General features: G+C 49.2%; 1 protein-coding gene across 2 annotated transcripts in view; it reads left to right on the top strand.

The window, feature by feature from the left end:
* Positions 1-356: 356 nt before the first annotated feature.
* Positions 357-6088, top strand: part of alph (protein phosphatase alphabet) — a 42130-nt gene continuing 36398 nt past the window's right edge. The window contains exon 1 of one of the 2 annotated variants that reach the window (XM_084582369.1): positions 357-989. The gene's annotated coding sequence lies outside the window, so the exon portion shown is untranslated. Of the gene's footprint in view, positions 990-2916; positions 3052-6088 lie in introns of those variants that run through there. The other variant, XM_084582370.1, reaches the window with a different exon arrangement.

Raw genomic sequence — 6088 nt, 5'->3', positions numbered from 1 at the left:
ACTTTCGTCGTCTGCTCGAGCTGCGCCGCCGCTGGATCTGCATCTTCTTCGTCGATGTTGATTCAGCCGTCATCGGAAGCAAGCGCGGCGATCCATCTTTTTACGGGCATTAAGGCCGAGCCGTTGCTAAGATTAGCGCACACGCCCTGAGCACATACACGCAAAGCACACAAGAGACTCGGTGTTTTGCGAGCCGATCCGCGCGAGCGATGCTCCGTAACTGTATACTACTCCATTCGTGTTCCACCAGCCAGCGGCCAGGCCAGGCCGGAGAGGATGACGTCATGCTCTCGTGCGGAAGCAGCAGCATATCGCCCGCCTCTGCTGCCCCGAAGCGAGCCAGCGCTAGCGCAGCGCGCAAGAAGAGGGGGGTATTTCCTTGGCATGCTCACCGTAGTAACGTCGGTAACGTTGGCTTGCGCTACTGCCGCTGTTGTGGAAATTCGCTGCTGTGTCGTCGCGCCCGGTGCCCATGTCGTCCCCCCGTGGACCATTTGTGAGCGGTAGGGCGTGACGAGCGGCGGTTGAGCGTGCGGACGCCGACGACCGTCGCCGCCGCGGTGCAAGTTGTGGCTGCCGCGCACAGAACTGCTGCTGCGCCGCCGACCTGACTGCTGCCCCTTCCCGTTGTTTCGTTTTTGCTACTTGGAGTGCGTGTTGGTGTGTGTGGTGTGCCGCTTGTTTCGCGCGCTATCCCTGCTTGTTTGCAATCGGCTCGACAACTGGCTGCTCGTCGTCGTGTGTTGTGTGCGTCGGCTGACGACTGGCGAGATTGGCAGCGGCGTGCTTTCGCCTACTCGCGGTCTGCTGAGGAGGGGAAGGCTACCGTGCATATCCTCGTTCTGTGTACGCAATTTTTTTCCCCACCCCCTCTTCCCGTTCTGCTCCTTCGTTGCACGATGACGAAATGACAAGACGAGACGGATACTGAAGCAAGTCGCCGGTGCCGCCGTCCCCTGGCACGCGAAGCCGCGCCGGTTTGAACGGAGGTAAGCAAACCGCTGATGCTGTCCCCGTTTCTACTGCACCACATGTTAGCGGCAGCAAGTGTCGCGCAGTCTGTTGCTTGCCGCCGTTGCTGCTGCTGTTGCTGCAAGCCGCGCTTCGTTACGCATAACCCAAGCGGAGGTTGCAATAAAGGAAGATAAAAAGAAAAGCGCCAACGATCGGAGGCAACCCCCGCCGTACCCTTCCCCACTTCTCGCTAGGCCTAATGCGTCATACGGTCGAAGCCGCAACGCGAGCGCTCGTCACTCGTTGACGGGCAGGTTCGGAGTTGTCGGGGACACCGGCTGATCCGGCGCATTGTGCTGTTGCAGTGTCGGTTGTAAGATTAGAGAGCGAGCGGACTCGCTCGCTGTATAGAGGGAGAGTCGAAACAACTGCACACGGGGCCCCGTCGTCTCCCTTTCCTGTGCACTTCGTGCCGTCCATTCTTTTTATTTTTGCTAATGAATAAAATGACGCCGAGAAGAGACGAGCTGCAGCAGCTTCGTTTGCAAGGAGCACGCCAACGCGCTACCTGGGTAGCCTTTTTGGTGCTGTGCGGCTACCACGCATGACCAATCCTAGCTGTGGCCTCAAACTCTCGCGAGGCCGCCGCCGCAGAGGTGTTTTGTAGCAGGGGCGCAAGCTCGTCGTCGGTGTGACTCGATATTGATTGGACTTGGGGAAAAGGAAGGAGGGGGGAAACGGAAGGTAGGGGGGGGAGTATTTTCTGCCGGCTGCCGCGCGGTGAGTCACCGCGTTGCTGCCACTTCTTAACAGCCGTTGCTCGGCGTGTCGAAAGAGCGCCAAGCGGTCTCCTTTTCGGCATCGCGTGCTACTCGCCTCTTTTTTTATATTCGTCTTGTTGCGGTAGGCTAGCCGTTAACTAACCAACAACCTTCAGTATTCAGCGATGAGCTCGCACATGCTGAAACGGCGAAGAGTTCGCTTGCACCGTTGCAGTAGTTCGAACTGCTTCGTCGCGTCAAGCCAACTCCTCTGTTGGTCAAGCTCGTGTTGAAGTGTTGGGAGAACTTGGGACTTTTTTCTTTGCCTGACCTGTGCACCCACCTTGTGGCGAGCGTTGGCTTGAGGCTACGGTTTTTCCCTCTCGTGACGTGTGTGCGTGAAGAGCGTTGCGCTTTTCCCTTTGAAGGACGCTGCAACGCTTCCCTCGTTTACCTGTGCTTTATATATATATATAATTTTTTTTTTCTTTACAAGGCAGGTGTTTCCCGGCGCCGCGTGCTGCTGGCTAGGTGACCCAGCAGCGACTTTCCCTCTCTGTATTTGCGTTGCGCAGACAGAACAGATGAAATGCTGAGAAATTCACCCTCTGTGAAGGCACGGTCGAGAGCAGTCGATACACGGTTCATACAGTTTGCGCAGGGCTGTGTGAAGGTATTTGGGCCATGGGCTATGCAGCGGATATGTTTGCAGCAGCCATCGCTAGCAGCATGCCATCACTGTAGCTCATTGGTTAGGGCGCGCAACCAAAGGAGCGGGTTCAATCTCGGCAGCGATGGGGTGGCCCAAATTTCCGAAGCTCTCCACTCACGCGTTTCACATAGCCGGAGTCGCTTTACGTTGCAGCGGACGCAAAAAAACTTCTGAGCATTCGTATGCGTTCTTTGGAAGCGGCATAATCGAGTGTGCGAGCGCGGTAACCATTCGTCGGCGTTGTGCGAGCAATGGGATGCAAAAGACACGAGCGGAGAACCCCACGTGCGTGTAACGGCGCCCCCAACCCGCATCGACGGGCGATTGTTTACACTTCGTCAGGCAGCAACAGCAGCAGTTCGCGTGGTTGAGGAGCTCCTCATGTAAAGCGATCATCACCGTAGCGCGCGCGCCCTACGGCCGACGCGGACTGTTTCGAGAGGGGAGTGAGTCATTCAGCTGTCTGGCGCTTGCATCACGGCGCCGAGCTGGCTTGCTCTGCCCTGTGCCGCTGCTTGAGACGTGGTTCGTGTTTCCGTGGTGCGATCCTGCGCTATCGGGTTTATTCGCGTGTGCAACAGAAAAGAGCACGCGGAAGGCGAGAGACTGCGCGGCTTGACTTAAGTGAGTCGTCGCCGCAACGGCCTTTTTGTTTGTAGTACGCGTTAATTGCCAAGTACGAGCGTTTAGATTGCGGGTGCTCTATTGCCTTTGGCCAAGTCTGGGAGCGTAGCGTGCATTCAAGGTGCACGGCAGTTGGAATACCTAATGTGTCTGGCATCCTCAAAACTGTTAGTGCAGCTGAGGACAACCGTGTTGTCTAGATAATGCGCTGGCTTCATGTACTTAACTTTCAACATTAGGCTTTGGTTACCATTTATTGACGATGTGAAGTGATTACTACAAATGAAATTGAGTTCTTTGCTGTGGAATATTATGCTGGGGCATTGCTTCTTGCACCTGTTGGGTTGGCATTACAATGGAGCATTTTGCACAAATTTCATGCTCGCATAGTAGAATCAGTAAAACAATTGCATGGCTTTGTTGCATGGTACAGTTTTGTCAGCATTTGTGGTAATCAGACACAAAGCTTCTTTTATGAGCTGTAGAGGCTGTTTCCCCACTTTGTAAAAAGCACCCCGTAGTGCACATCATTCTCCATCCGCTTCTTTGTGCGTATGTTTCATCTTGCAAAAGATACCAAAGTAGCCATTAACTGTGTTTTGGCATTCATTCAAAATTATGATAGAAATGTCAAAACACTTCAGTAGTTGTGTTGCTATGAGCTGTTTAGGACCACTGAAATCGGAAACAGTTTCTTGCTTTCTTTTTTTTTTGCCTGTGCTTGCATGGTATTACAGCAATGATTGCCTTGTTTTCTTCTACTCAAACACCTACATATCTCGCGAATAATTGATCGAGGCTGTTGACTTTGCATTGTCTTTTCCTTTTTTTTCTCGCTCCTTCCGAGCTGATGGTCCCAGTGCTTCTAAGTGGGCCATTAGACGAGGCCACCTGCTCAGGTCGTGAATAATTTGCCACATCTGGGACTCTTATACTGCCAGTTTCAGCAGTGTAGGTGCTCGCGATTGAAGCCTTTCGAATGGGCGTCGTCACCTGCCCCATTGTTCGTTGAGCCCGTCATCTGCCCGCCTAGTCTGTTTATGGCGTAATGGAAACTGGGCCGTGTTAGAGGCCAGTGGAGTGATCCGCCAGCGTTTAGCGATCGGGTATATGTTGCTAGCAGTGGATGCTCCTAGTTTTACAATCCACTGCTGGGAGTCTTGCTTGAGCCCTACATGCTTGAAGAAATTCGGTTGGTCTGAATTTTGACAAATCTGGATCAAAAGGAAGGTGGTAATCATAACAAGTGCTTACCTCAAAAATCTATGTTAACTTGACCCATACGAGCCCTTGAAATGAAAACATTAATACTTGAGAATACTGAATTGTCCTTTAATGGATGAAAATTATTCTCAACGCAGGCTTTGAGCTGTGCTAAGAACGTTAGACAAATCCCTACCTATTACATCCTTAAACACTTGACATAGACTTTGATGTCACACTTCACAACCAAACAAAATAGGCTCACTGTCATGCATGTCATGACAGTGAGCATACCTTGTTTCCTTTTGTTTTGCAGTCTCAATGTAATCGATCAGGTTCCATCTGCTGATGGCTTCCACAAAAGACTGGTCGCTCCATCAGAACACACATAGCATGCACACCGCTTATACAGGGAGCATTTGGAACCTCTCAAGTCTGTGCTGGTGGATGCATATGAAAATAACCTTTAAAGTTGATGTTCAATAAAGTGGTGTGCTTTATGCAGTACGCTGGGCATATGTAGGCTAATTCTCTTCATACTTGCTTAATAATTAAGTGGCTGACACAGTGGCAACTTCTTTGCCAGTAAAAAAACTGACATGTGAAATCTGTACTGCTGGACCATTGACAGAAATAATTCTGAAGTTGATATTGTGTGGTTTTTATACTATGTGAAATAAGCTGTCTGGACAGCATTCGTAATGTACCCTGCGAAGAGTGTAGTAATCCACTTGTCTTAGCCTTTTCAGACGCTCGCTGCTTTCTACTATTGAGGAGAAAAAAAGGGAAGATATGTATATATATTTTAAACCCCCAAGTTCACAAAAATAACATGAATGGCTCAGAAGTGTTAGGAATTGACACATAGCACAAACTTCCATGCTCACGGAGCAGCCCTATTGTTAGGAGAGTAACATGTTTATGCTGCATTTCTTTATCATCTGGCACTGCATAAAAAAGTTCCAGCACCAGACATCACTTCCTCAGCATACCATTGAATTTTGCGAGGCCCATTTTTAATCTTGTTTTTAAAAAGCGCTCCTTTCTTCTGTGGACAAAATGGCCTTGCCATTCTGTACTGCAGGAATTTCGAATGTAGTTGTCATCACCAGCTTTGTGAGCAGCTCTAGACAGTTCGAAAAGAAGTTTGGAAAGTTGTGTACACAATTTTAGATGACGTGCTGCTAAGCATTAAATCAAGATAATGGCCTCGAGCTTTGGGAAAAAGTTGGGATAATTTTTATCATGGCTTGTCCGTCTGAGCAGCCAGGTTGAGTGCATTTGGAACTGTTAACCGTGACTTGATTTTCATAAAAATTGCAAAGGAAGTTTCCATCTTTAATTGGATGTGCCATTTGCATATGCATCTTTATTTCGATTCATAGTATACTGCAGACCCTAAAATGAGCCCTAGCAGGTGGGGTAGAAATGTGTAAACAGAGCGAGTACCTTCACCAAAACAAACATGATTACAACTGCATAGCAAGCAAGTAAAAAAAAAAAAAAAATCCCCTCAACAAGCAGTGTTTTCAATTGATCCTAACATGACTAAGTATAGTTAGTCTTGTTGTGATGACTTGCTGTTCAGATCAGGGCCCATAGAAACCTTATTGTTATCGAATAAGTAAAAAAAAAAGTCAACCTTTGAACCTTTCTTTTCACTTGCAGTGGCTATATGTTGTGTTGTGCCATCAGACCGGTTGGAGAGTTAGAACAACAGTATTTTTTAAAGATAAATCAACAGATAAATATTGGGTCATTTCTAATGGCCTGGTGTATAAGGGTCCCATATGGTGCATACATACTTTCATTTAGGTTTGATGGCAGCAGGGAA

The sequence above is a fragment of the Amblyomma maculatum genome, chromosome 10 (assembly GCF_055883805.1).
Source record: "Amblyomma maculatum isolate TAMU_Amacu chromosome 10, ASM5588380v1, whole genome shotgun sequence".
Taxonomy (NCBI): domain Eukaryota; kingdom Metazoa; phylum Arthropoda; class Arachnida; order Ixodida; family Ixodidae; genus Amblyomma; species Amblyomma maculatum.
The sequence above is the reverse complement of the archived record's forward strand: the minus strand, read 5'-3'. Positions and strand labels throughout refer to the sequence as shown.